General features: G+C 42.8%; 2 pseudogenes; one reads left to right on the top strand and one right to left on the bottom strand.

The window, feature by feature from the left end:
* Positions 1 to 3,645: 3,645 nt before the first annotated feature.
* LOC105723049 (pyruvate dehydrogenase protein X component, mitochondrial-like) lies at positions 3,646 to 5,509 on the bottom strand (annotated as a pseudogene).
* Positions 5,510 to 11,871: 6,362 nt separating this feature from the next.
* On the top strand, positions 11,872 to 12,826 carry LOC135274159 (small ribosomal subunit protein uS2-like; annotated as a pseudogene).
* Positions 12,827 to 14,113: the final 1,287 nt, after the last annotated feature.

The raw sequence follows: 14,113 nt of genomic DNA, 5'->3' as shown, positions 1-14,113 counted from the left end.
AGTAGGGCAAGTAGCTTTCAGGTTATGTAAGCTACCTGAAATTTAGGGATAGCATAATTTTTCTGTTCCAAATTTCTGTCTACAAGCAAAGACAGGATACTTAAAGCAATGGTACAACCTCAGTGTAAATTAATTGTGTTTTTTTCCCTTCCTAATCCTACTATGACCTGATGTCTCTTGATGACTTTTTAAGTGGAACTGTTCAGACACATGGATTCCTATCCTTGTTTAATTTTCTTGGCTTCAAAAATGGGCTCAAGAAAAGCCAAGATTCCATTCTTATGCTTCATTCTGTTAGTCCCCTAGGACTGTGTAGTCAATTAAGCTATGCTTCCAAGAATGCTAAATACTCATTAACATTATTAATCATTTCTAAAGTACCAGTGGTCTGATTTCCTCTGGGAATGCTGTGTACTGCTTTCGAGGGTTTCTCATATCTGGTCTACTACAAAAGCCTTTCCTAGGGCCATATTCTTCAGCTCCGTTGTCAGATATGCCAAGGCTGAAAAACTTCCTTGTTGATGGAATGACTTTGGGTTTTAGATTCAGTCTCGCAGTTTCATAAATCACTAGAGACTTAATATCTGGATATGGTTTTCTTTCAAATGAAATTATTTAAATCACAACTGAGCATTAAAATGTTCAATGACAAGAACTGGATTAAGTTTGAAAATGAGATACATATAATAAAAAAGAAACCCCATTGCTAATAGTAACAAACACACAGTCCTTCACATACTTTAACTCATTTGATAGTCACAACCACTCTATGATATAGGTATTATTATAACCTCTATCTTACTGATAAGGAAGAGGAAACTCAGCTCAAAAAAGTTAAGTAATTTACCCCAGGTCACCCAGCTATAAACGGCAGACCCACAATTCAAACACCCAGGCAACATGGACCCAGAGTTATTTCTGTTAAACGCTGTGCTACTATAAAGTGAGAATATCTGTGTGAGAGATAAGTGGCTGAAATTCAGATACCTCTGCAACCTACTGTGTACTATACAAAGATAATATTGAGGCTATGGGCACAGCCCCATCTTTTGAGAAGAGACTTTCAGTAATTATCCGTGGAACTGATTTAATTAGAAATGTTTGGGTAATGGCCCTCTCTATAGTGAAATCTCTGCCAATAAACACATTTGCATATGCCAGTTGAAATGCCACCTTACACTGTGTTAGGTGTAAGTTTCTAGTACTTACCCTTAACTAGAAGAGGCTGAATAATGATGTGACTCCCACGTCTCCTCCACACTCCATATCAAATTAACACAAGTCTTCCCACTTCTCCCTTTAGTGCTCTAATTCAGGGCATGCAGAGCTGTATAGATAATTTGTTTTTGACACATCTAATTTATGTATTTGTCTTTTCTATTAGTTTAGGAGACTATGGTAACTATAGGAGCTTTTTGTTATTCATTGTCCCTTCTGTAGAGGAATGTTTAAAAAATTATATTACACCGTGATAATACCATGCAGCCATTTAAAAAGATTACGATAGATATACACAACTAACTACCCGTGCTATTGCTACTACTGTTACTACCACCTTGCTGCTGCTAACACCTCCACCTCCAATACTATTGTTTCTAACAGCAGACCCTTGTATGGCCTATGCTTTGAGTTAGGGGATGCTCTAAACACTTCATGTTTATTAATTAATAGCTATCTCTGGAAGGATATGCAAGAAATGGTCATTTCCAGAGGAGTCTTGGGTAACCGGAGTCTGGCCTAGGAATTTAGTTTTCATTTTATCCTTTATATTTGTCTGAAATAAGAACACACGTTGTATTGAATTTAATAATAAAATAATTTTAATGTAATAGTAACTTTATTAATTTTAAAATAATATGATTATAAAAGGTGGCTTCCTTTCCAACTTGGACCTGGCAGAATGGCTCCAGCAAAGAAGGGTGGAGTGAAGAAAAAGGGCCATTTTGCCATCAATGAGGTGGTAACCTGAGAATACGCCATCAACATTCACAAGCGCATCCATGGAGTAGGCTTCAAGAGGCATGTCCCTCAGGCCCTCAAAGAGATTCGGAAATTTGCCATGAAGGAGATGGGAACTCCAGATGTGCGCATTAATACCAGGCTCCACAAAGCTGTCTGGGCCAAAGGAATAAGGAGTGTCTCACACCGAATCCATGTGCGGTTGTCCAGAAAACATAATGAGGGTGAAAGTTCACCAAATAAGCTCTGTACTTTGGTTACCTATGTACGTGTTATCACTTTCAAAAACTCTACATACCATTGACGTGGATGAGAATTAATTGCTGATTGTCAAATACATCAAATAAAGTTACAAAATTGCAAAAGAAAAGTTGAAGTAGGTAAACGGAAAGTAAACAGCAAGCAGTACGTGAATACATGTGCACCGTGGCTGTAAATTTAACAGAAAAAAATATATTATGACCAACACTGAGAGACACACTTCAAATCTCTCTTCAAGAAAAGATTCAGTTTTTTATTTCCACCAACAGTGTACCAGCATTCCCCCTTCTCCACATCCTCACTGGCACCTGTAATTTTTTGCCTTTTTGATGATAGCCATTTTAACTGGGGTGATGATATCTAATTGTGGTTTTGATGTACATTTTCCTAATTAGTGATGTTGAGCATTTTTAATATCCCTGTTGGCCATTTGTATGTCTTCTTTTAAGAAATGTCGGGTGTGGGGATTAGGAGAGGTAGGTCAATGGTTATAAAAATGGTTATACAGTTGGAAGGAATAAGTTCTATTTGATAGCACAGAAGGGTGACAATAGTTAATAATCTATTGTACATTTTGAAATAGCTAGAAGATTTAGAATGTTTCCAACACAAAGGATTGATACATGTTTAAGCTGATGGATACCTTCATTACCCTAATTTGATAATTCCATAGTCCATACATATATAAAAATATCACATGTACCGCATAAATATGTAAAATTATGATGTATTGATTTTTTTTTTAAAAAGGACTGGCTGCCCAGCTTCCAGAAGTGGTGAGTTGATAGCCTCCAGCTAGATATTCAAACCGAGGTCCTTCTCTTTTCTGAATGTCTGAGCTAGGTGGTGGAACTATGGCTTGCCCAATCCCTTCCAGTGTGAAATTCCTTAAATCTTTGCTCCGGAGCTCCCCACTGTGCTGGGGATTTTGTCATTTCCGCGTGGCAGTCTGACAGCTCCCCCTGCTGTTATGTGCTAGCCTTTTCTTTTCTTTTCTTTTTTTGGCAAGAGATAACACTATTTAAATATATTCCAACTTAAGATGAAGGCAAGCAGTTTACCTAGAAAGGTTTATATGTTTTAACTATAGTTTTTCACTGAACAATTTTTTAAAAATATCTTTCTTTTCATTCATGCTTCTTTTATTCTTTCACTTTAGAACTTCACAGTGTTATGTAAGTGAAAAACAAGACAGATAGAAACCACCCTAAACGTATGGCTTTATGTACCTAAAAATTCAATAATGTTGCCATAACCCCTAATACGGTGTGATCCTTATTTATTTATTATCCAGAATAAACTTCTGTGCATATTAAATTCTTCAAGTATATCTACAGCAGTGCTTGTAAAAGTGAGGTCCCACTGCTAAGTTAATGGGTATCTCTTTGAAGATCACTTCTAACTTCAACACAATTATGATAGAGTTGTAACAGCTTTTTAATTTTACATGTATCATACATTCTCAAATATTCTAAAATGCTCAAATGAGCCAAACATACACATTGATTCACATCTAGTTTAATATGCCCTTTATACAGCACCAGAGGTTAAAAATGGATTTGAGTAACCAAATATTCTATTTCCTTTATTAGTTACAGTTATCATCATTTATTTTATAACATTAAACCCAAATTGAAAATGAAGACACCCTGGGTCAAATGCTTTCACCTTAAATAAAGATTTCATCCACTTCATACTAAAATACCTAGTTGTTTTTCTGTAAGGTATGTTTATTGGTAAAAACTGCTGAATCAACTAAGCCAAACACCAACTCAAATCTTTGAGTATTAGGCAAGTTGGATAGTATTCTCTAGGTTTGCTTTAAAACTTTTAAGAAATCTGGTTGCCAGTTCGTCATCAACCACTCAACTGTCGCTTGACATTGTGACTCTAATGAGCAGGTGCTGCTGCAGTTTGGCATTTCCCTCTTCACCCTCATTGAGCTTCAGCACAGGTCGGAACCTCCCAACAGCCAAAATGCAGGCCTGAGGAGGGTTAATCACTGCAGTAAATTCATCGATGCCAAACATCCCCAAGTTGGAAATACTAAAAGACCTTCCTTGGTATTCTTCAGGCAACAATTTTCCATCTCTTGCTTTCTTTGATAGAGCCTTTACAGAGTCAGCAATTTCCTGGATACCCTTAGCAGCAGCATCTTTATGATTGGTGTAATTAAGCCTTTATCTGTTGCCACAGCCACTGAAATGTCAACACATGGCAGTTGCTTTGGGCCCTCTCCATCCCAGCTTACTTTAACATCTGGCATTTAAGGGTAACAGCTGCCTTGATGATAAAATCATTTACTGATACTTTAATGTCACCTTTGACCAGATCTTGCCTAACTTTTAAAACAGCTCCAAGGTCACAGTCAGCAGTAGTATATGCATGAGGTACAGTACTTTTAGATTCAGTTAATCTCTTGGCAATAACTCTTTGAATATTGCTGGCAGGGATTTCAGTGAATGTGCCCACTGCATTGGGTTGTCCAGGAGTTGATACTGGTGGGATCATAGGCCGGGGATAAGATGGCCCAGCTATGGCCTGTAGGGGTGAAGGTGCTGTGGGAGTGGCTGCAGGGGCTGGGGTTGGTCTGGACTCGGTAATCTTGCCCATCTGTTTCAACTGGGCAAGTCTGAGAGCATCCTCTTTAGCGAATATTCCCTGAGGACCAGTGGCTGTGCCCTGGCTAGCATCCAGTGAGTGTTTTTCCAGAATATTGCGGGCAGCTGTACTTAAACGGAACTCTAGTGTCCTGGGTGTGTGTTCTTTCTTGACAGGGATGGCAATCTGTGGTTCTGGTGAGGGACGAGGCTCTGAAGGTTTTGAAGCTGGTGGTGGAGGACCTACATCTTTGGGAATTTCAACGAGTTTCCAATCTTCTCCTTCTTCTACTATCTAACCAATTAGTGAACCTAGCCCGTATATTTTTAGTTCCTTCTTCAATCACAATTTTGGCCAAGATTCCATCATCACTTGAATCTAAGGTAACCACAGCTTTGTCAGTCTCAATTTCACATAACTCATCTCCAGCACTCACCGCCTCACCTTCCTTTTTCAGCCATTTCACAATGTTTCCTTCTTCCATTGTGGGAGACAGTGAAGGCATAAGTATCTTAATGGGATCACCCCGAAGCCACTGCGTGCTGTAAAACCATCCCCAACTGGATCCGCGGCTTACAAACCACCCAACAGCCCCCTTCACCAGCCCTGGTACGCTTCGGCGGCCAGGGAAGCCCACGAAGTAACGTAGCAGCCGAGAGTCACAGCCTAGCTTCCAGGAGGCCGCCATCTTCAAGACTTTCTCATCGGCTGTCCGCAGCACAGCCTGACGTCCAGCATCATGGCCCCGCCTCCGCATGGTGGGCCACGCCTCGAGACGCTAGCGGTGCTCTCCTAGCCCCGCCTCCAACCACATTGGCCACGCCTCCCGAGCCGTCTGGTGCGCCGCTGGATATCCCAGCAGGCGGGGCCTTACCGGACCCCGACTCCAGCCCCGTTCGCCCCGCCCCCGGACTGCCCTCAGCGCCGCCTGACTGTATTTGCGGCCTAGCTGCCTGATCCCAGGCTAAGCCCCGCGCGCAAAGCTGTGGGGAAACTGGAGGCCGCGCGGGTCCCTGGTCTGGGCCATGCTGTGACGCTTGAGAGGGAGACTGATGTTCTCGGAGATGCGACGCGCAGGTAGGGGCGGGGCCGCCGGTGCCAGGTATTCCCGAGGGGAGGCCCAGTCGGGACGCGGTGGCTGGAGCTGGGCGCGGGGTCGTGGGCTCTTTTCTTTTCTTTTTGAGACGGAGTCTCGCTCTGTTCCCCAGGCTGGAGCATAGTGGCCTGATCTTGGCTCACTGCAGCCTCTGCCTCCTAGGTTCAAGCAATTCTCATGCCTCAGCCTCTCGAGTAGCTGTAATTACAGGTTCCTGCCACCACACCTGGCTAGTTTTTTTTGTATTTTTAGTAGAGTCGAGGTTTTACCATGTTGCCCAGTCTGGTCTCTTAACTCCTGGCCTCAAGTGATTAGCCTGCCTTAGCCTCCCAAAGTGCCAGGATTACAGGCGTGAGCCACTGTGCCTGGCCAATTTTTGTATTTTTAGTAGAGACAGAATTTCACCATGTTGGCCAGGCTGGTCTCGAACTCCTGACCCCGAGTGATCTGCCCGCCTTGTCCTTCCAAAGTGCTGGAATTACAGGCGTGAGCCACTGTGCCAAGCCTTAGTATTTTAAATATCACTGCATATTAGTTAGATTATTATTCAATATTTATGTTATTGTGACTATGAAAATGCCATTTACAGCACCACCATGTAGACAATTGTAATTATTTTTCCTTTCTTTTTTTTTTTTTTTTTTTTTTTTGAGACGGAGTTTCGCTCTTGTTACCCAGGCTGGAGTGCAATGGCGCGATCTGGGCTCACCGCAACCTCCGTCTCCTGGGTTCAGGCAATTCTCCTGCCTCAGCCTCCTGAGTAGCTGGGATTACAGGCACGCGCCACCATGCCCAGCTAATTTTCTGTATTAGTAGAGACGGGGTTTCACCATGTTGACCAGGATGGTCTCGATCTCTTGACCTCGTGATCCACCCGCCTCGGCCTCCCAAAGTGCTGGGATTACAGGCTTGAGCCACCGCGCCCGGCCTATTTTTCCTTTCTTACACAATTTTCTGCTTTTCCTGAAGTTAAATGGTTTCTTATTTTTCTTAATTGGCAACATTTCTATGCCCTTGGGGAGTCAGTATAAAATGATGGTTTCAGGTAAGTCTCTGTCGATACCTGTGGAAATGGAGAGAAAAAAATATGAAAATAAAAAGTTTCTGCAGCCAGATTGCCTGTGATGATTCTTACTAGCTGTGTGACCTTGGGCTATCTAGTTTATCTCCTCTACTTTTCTTTCCTTTTCTGTAAAATAGGTACTATAAATACATCTATTGCATAAGTTTTCAATGCAAAGTGTCTTAGAAGAGTGTCTGCCTACATAATAGCACACCATAAATGTTATATATTAATCACTATCAACCCCAAGCCTTCTGTCAGTTTGCCTGAGCCTCTAAATATGCTCACTCACCTTAGGGAGTCTGTCAATATCATCTTTGCAGAAGTGTCTCCCAGAGTCTTCCAACCTGCCCCACACAGGTGCATTGCCTTCTCTACTTTTCTTTTCTTTTTTTTTTTTTTAAGACAGGGTCTTGCTCTGTTGCCCAGGTGGGAGTACAGTGGTAAGATCATGGCTCCCTGTAGCCTTGACCTCCCAGGCTCAAGCAATACCCCTGCCTCAGGCCCCCAAGTTGCTGGGACTACAGGCAAGCGCCACCATGCCTGGCTAACATTTTATGCTTCTGTTTTTGTTTCTATGTAGAGATGGGGTTTTGCTATGTTGCCCAGGCTAGTCTTGAACTCCTGGCCTCAAGTGATCCTCCTGCCTTGGCCTCCCAAAGTGCGGAAATTACAGGCATGAACTACTGTGCCTGGCCTTGCCCTCTCCTTTTATCCAGGATTTCCCTTTATCTTTGCCTTCCCTTGCTCCTGGTTTTGATCCCCTGACTTTTGGTACTTCATGTCTTCCTCTTTCTTGCTTCATAACTGTATTTTAATGAAGCATATCTATAGCTTTTTGAAAAAGAGCTTTCTGGGAAGTAATTTTTCTTTTTTTGAGAAATTCTATGTCTGAAAATATCTGTATTCTATTCTCACACTGATTAATAATTTGATTGGATATTGAATTCTGAAATAAAAATAATTTGTCTTCAGAATTACAAAAGCATTCTTTCATTGTGTTCTTGCTTCTGTGTTGCTATGGAGAGGTCTAAAGCTGTTCTGATTCCTGATCCTGAACTATGACTTCCTTCTTTTTGACCCCAATATTCTAAAATTTCTTTCTTCCTTTCCTTCTTTGTGTTTTTTCTTTTTAGGATGGATTCTTGCTCTGTTGCCTGGCTGGAGTGCAGTGGTGTGATCTCAGCTCACTGCAACCTCTGCCTCCCAGGTTAAAGCTATTCTCCTGTCTCAGACTCCTGAGTAGCTGGGACTATAGGCACGTGCCACCACGCCCAGCTAAGTTTTGTATTTTTAGTAAAGACGGGGTTTCACCATGTTGGCCAGGATGGTCTTGATCTCTTGACTTCATGATTCACCTTCCTTGTCGTCCCGAAGTGCTGGGATTACAGGTGTGAACCACCACGCCCAGCCCTTTTTCTTTCTCCTTCCTTCCTTCCTTCCTTCTTCCTTTCTTTCTTTCTTTCTTTCCCTTCCTTCCTCCTTCCATTCTCCCTCCTTCCTTTAGTATTCAATCTGAATGCTAAACTATTAGTATAGTTCCATTAAAAAATAGTAAAGAAAAATTCTAATATTTTCTTTCTGTATACCATTGAATTGTTTTGTATACCTCTAGGGGCAAACATCTCACTTTGAAAGCAGATACTTGGCCAGGCACAGTGGCTCATGTCCCCCCGCTTTTTTTTTTTTTTGAGACAGAGTCTCGCTCTGTTGCCCAGGCTGGAGTGGAGTGCAGTGGCGCAATCTCGGCTCACTGCAACCTCTGCCTCCCAGGTTCAAGCAATTCTGCTGCCTCAGCTTCCTGAGTAGCTGGGATTACAGGCGTTTGCCACCATGCCCGGCTAATTTTTGTATTTTTAGTAAAGACAGGGTTTCACCATGTTGATTAGGCTGGTCTCGAACTCCTGACCTCGTGATCTGCCTGCCTTGGCTTCCCAAAGTGCTGGGATTACAGGTGTGAACCACCATCCCCAGCCATGCCTTAATCTCTACACCTTAGGAGGCCATTTTAGGAGAATTGCTTGAGGCCTGGAGTTCAAGACCAACCTGGGCAGCATGTAAGACTCTGTCTCTTAAAAAAAAAAAAAAAATTAGCTGGGTGTGGTGCCACATGCCTATAGGCCCAGTGACTTGGGAAGCTGAGGTAGGAGGATTGCTTGAGCCCAGGAGGTTGAGGCTGCCATGAGACAAGATTGTGCCACTGCTCTCCAGCCTGGATGACAGAATGACACCTAGTCTCAAGAAAAAAAAAAAAAGAAAAGAAAAGCAAAAAAAGAGAAAAGAGAGTAGATGCTCTAGAACATCTGTTCTTTCGGCATATCGTTATGATGGTTAAAAAAAACCCCACAGTACCTTTGATAGGTGCGTGTTATTATAGTGTACCTGCTTTGTATCTTTTTCTCTCAGACTGCTATAGCTCTCAGATCTATACACCTAGCCAATTTACAGTTTCCTATGCTTTTGTTTTACAAGGGTAGTTAAATACTTGCAGTGAGTCTTAATGGTACATAAGACATTATGCTAGTACTATAGAGGAGTGTTTCTTAAACTTTCATGTATGTTCAAATCACTTGAAGATTTTGTTTTGTTTTGAGCCAGAATCTCATTCTGTCACCCAGGCTGGAGTACAGTGCCGCAATCTCAGCTCACCGAAACCTCCACTTCCTGGTTCAAGGGATTCTCCTGCCTCAGCCTCCCATGTAGCTGGGACTACAGGCGCCCACCACCATGCCCAGCTAATTTTTATATTTTGGTAGAGATAGGGTTTCACTATGTTGGCCAGGTTGGTCTCGAATTTCTGACCCCATGTGATCTGCCCACCTTGGGCCTCCCAAAGTGCTGGGATTATGGGCTTGAGCCACTGTGCCCAGCCTGAAGATTTTTTTTTTTGAGACGGAGTTTCGCTCTTGTTACCCAGGCTGGAGTGCAATGGCGCGATCTCGGCTCACCGCAACCTCCGCCTCCTGGGTTCAGGCAATTCTCCTGCCTCAGCCTCCTGAGTAGCTGGGATTACAGGCACGCGCCACCATGCCCAGCTAAGTTTTTGTATTTTTAGTAGAGACAGGGTTTCACCATGTTGACCAGGATGGTCTCGATCTCTTGACCTCGTGATCCACCCGCCTCGGCCTCCCAAAGTGCTAGGATTACAGGCATGAGCCACCGCGCCCGGCATCTGAAGATGTTTTTTAATGCAGATCCTGATTCAGTATGTCAGGGGTGGGACCTGTGATACTGCATTTCTCATAAGCTCCCAGAAGATGCTGATGATGTTGGTCTTTATTATAAAGATGCTTTGAGTTGCACAGTTGGGTGCGTGCACAACCTGGTCTCTGCATTTAAGGGATTTATCCTATAGACAGGGATGAGCATGAACATAAATGAGTACCCCAGATTTATGTAATTGGGATATAGGGTTCCTTTTTCAATGTCACTATGGTCCCATTCTCCTCAAGGCCACCAAATTTTACCTACCCACTTGGACAGTTGCAACACGTGCTGTGTGTTTCAAAACTCATTTGTATTCTCTGACTATACTTTTCCTGAGGCCTTTGCTTTTTGAGAATTAATAGATTAATCTATTGTTTAAAAATGTATTACTGGCCCGGAGCTGTGGCTCACACCTGTAATCCCAGCACTTTGGGAGACTGAGGTGGGTGGATCACCTGAGGTCAGGAGTTCGTGAACAACATAGAGAAACCCCATCTTTACTAAAAATACAAAAATAGCCAAGTGTGATGGCTCCTGCTTGTAATCCCAGCTACTCCAGAGGCTGAGGCAGGAGAATCGCTTGAACCCAGGAGGTGGGAGGTTGAGGTGAGCCAAGATCACACCATTGCACTCCAGCCTGGACAACAAGAGTGAAACTCCATCTCAAAAAAGAAAAAACAAAAACCAAAATTCATTACTGTCTATTAATGTCTAATCCTTTTCAGGTGTTATACTGAAATTTGTACCAGATGTCATTTAACAGTGCAAGCCAAAGAGTCTCTCTGAGGGTAACAAGTTAGTCTTAGGATCTGGGACTCATCTACCACGCAGTTCCATGATTAAATACCCAGGAGATACATACCTAGCATAGCCCCGGAAACTAAACATTTTTCTGAATGAGTAGGACTGTGGGCCTGATGCACAAAGAAAAAAGAATTCAAGAAAAGAACCTTGTTAGCCTTGAAATGTACCCCTGAAAGGATTAATAATCAGTGATAAATGTTCACTGTCCCCAAAAAGCTGAAAATGTTGGGCTATTTTGAGCAAAACCCATTCATCACTGTTGACCCATAATAGCTATCCATCTGTTATACTGACTGGTAAGGATCTGCACGGAGGAGGTCAACTTTATAACCTGCTTGGCTCCAAGTTACCATGATGGCTGTTACACATGTCGTTTTCACCAAGGAACCATGTCTTCACCATAACTGCCAACACACATGGACTCACCTCTACTTCTTTTCAGCAGAAAAGAGAATATGGTATAGTAACATGGTTCTTTCTGTCCAGGTCTGCCTGTCACATTTAACTGAGTGGTTAAAATATAGGCATCTAACTCTAATTAATTATTAAACGTTGATTAATGACTTTGTAAATGCACTCTGTTTGGCCTCCTGGGGAATCAAAGATGCCTAGGAGCTGGTTCCCATCTTCGCAGAGCTCATATTACAGTTGTTCTGATAATAGAAATTTTTTTGAAGAGTTCACCATAAGCCATTAACAAGTCTTTTTCTCCTTTTTTGTTTCTGGTCGCTGGGAAAAGTGACTGGCATATAGTAGGTGACCAAATTGTGTATGTAAAAATAACTATTAAACAAAGAAAGTAAGCAATTGTTTAGGCAAAAATGAGCTCTCACAAGACATAAAATATTAATTTCGCTTTTCCGCGCTACCTGCCGAGGGCTCCAAACTGCGTTGTTCTGGATTCCTGTTGTAACTTAAAGGGAAACTTTCACAATGTCCGGAGCCCTTGATGTTCTGCAAATGAAGGAGGAGGATGTCCTTAAGTTCCTGGCAGCAGGAACCCATTTAGGTGGCACGAACCTTGACTTCCAGATGGAGCAGTATATCTATAAAAGGAAAAGTGATGGCATCTACATCATAAATCTGAAGAGGACCTGGGAGAAGCTTCTCCTGGCAGCTCATGCCATTGTTGCCATTGAAAACCCTGCTGATGTCAGCGTTATATCCTCCAGGAATACTGGCCAGAGGGCCGTGCTGGAGTTTGCTGCTGCCACTGGAGCCACTCCAGTTGCTGCCACTTCACTCCTGGAACCTTCACCAACCAGATCCAGGCAGCCTTCCGGGAGCCACGGCTGCTTGTGGTTACTGACCCAAGGGCTGACCACCAGCCTCTCACAGAGGCATCTTATGTTAACCTACCTACCATTGCTCTGTGTAACACAGATTCTCCTCTGCACTATGTGGACATTGCCATCCCATGCAACAACAAGGGAGCTCACTCAGTGGGTTTGATGTGGTGGATGCTGGCTCGGGAAGTTTTGCGCATGTGTGGCACCATTTCCCGTGAACACCCGTGGGAGGTCATGCCTGATCTCTACTTCTACAGAGATCCTGAAGAGATTGAAAAAGAAGAGCAGGCTGCTGCTGAAAAGGCTGTGACCAAGGAGGAATTTCAGGGCGAATGGACTGCTCCACCTCCTGAGTTCACTGCTACTCAGCCTGAGGTTGCCGACTGGTCTGAAGGTGTGCAGGTGCTCTCTGTGCCTATCCAGCAGTTCCCTACTGAAGACTGGAACGCCCAGTCTGCCACAGAAGACTGGTCTGCAGCTCCCACTGCTCAGGCCACTGAATGGGTAGGAGCAACCACTGAATGGTCTTAAGCTGTTTCTTGTGTGGGCACTTTTTTTTTTTTGAGACGGGGTTTCGCTCTTGTTACCCAGGCTGGAGTGCAATGGCGCGATCTCGGCTCACCGCAACCTCTACCTCCTGGGTTCAGGCAATTCTCCTGCCTCAGCCTCCTGAGTAGCTGGGATTACAGGCACGCGCCACCATGCCCAGCTAAGTTTTTGTATTTTTAGTAGAGACGGGGTTTCACCATGTTGACCAGGATGGTCTCGATCTCTTGACCTCGTGATCCACCCGCCTCGGCCTCCCAAAGTGCTGGGATTACAGGCATGAGCCACCGCACCCGGCCCTGTGTGGGCTCTTAAACAACATATAAGATTCATGGAAAATAAACATCGAGTTTCTAAAAAAAAAATAATAATAATAATAATAATAATTTCAAAATGAACTATGCAGACAATTGTGCGGGAAAAATATTTCTCAAACTGGGGTCATAGGTTTGTTTCAAGAATATTTTTGATTTTTTAAATGTATGAAGTTCATATTTAAGGAATTTAGCTCTGGTTTCTTGTTTGTATGTATTTAGCCAAAATATAGTTAAAATAATTTATTATTAGGAAATCCTCAGAACTATTGTCCTTTTAATAGAATATTATTCAATGTCATGTATGAATCCCATTTGAATTGTTTCAAACAAATTACAATATAGTTTAAAAATTATATTAGAATAAGAGTAATTTAAATAATTAACGAATAGTTACTCTTAAGATAATAATTGATAATTTAAAGAAATTATCAATTATTATTATTTTGAGACAAGGTCTCACTCTGTCACCCAGGCTGAAGTGAAGTGTTGCGATCTCAGCTCACTCCAACTCCACTTCCTGGGCTCAAGTGATCCTCTCGCCTCAGCCCCCCAAGTAGCTGGGACTACAGGCATGCACCACCATGGCTGGCTAAGTGTTGTATTTTTTGTAGAGACGGGGTTTCACCATGTTGCTCAGGCTGGTCTTGAACTCCTGAGGTCAAGTAATCCACTCACCTTGGCCTCTCAAAGTGCTAGGGATTACAGGTGTGAGCCACTGCACCTGGGCAATAAATTATTAATAATTTTTTTAGGTGTGATTGTTTTCTATTTACAATAATTTATATATATATATATATTTTTTTTTCTTTTTTTTTTTCAAGATGGGGTTTCCCTCTATCAAAGCTCACTGGAGCCTTGACTTCTGGGCTCAGGCAGTCCTCCCACTCGACTCCAAATAGTTGGGACTACAGTGCTTGCCCTATGCCTGGCTAATAGAACTCTTATTTAAAAAAAAAATACGTACTGAAAT

This window comes from Aotus nancymaae, unplaced genomic scaffold (assembly GCF_030222135.1).
Source record: "Aotus nancymaae isolate 86718 unplaced genomic scaffold, 86718_ANA_hifiasm-v0.15.2.pri h1tg000011l, whole genome shotgun sequence".
Classification (NCBI taxonomy): Eukaryota; Metazoa; Chordata; class Mammalia; order Primates; family Aotidae; genus Aotus; species Aotus nancymaae.
Note: the sequence above shows the minus strand (reverse complement) of the source record. Positions and strands in the feature narration are given on the sequence as shown.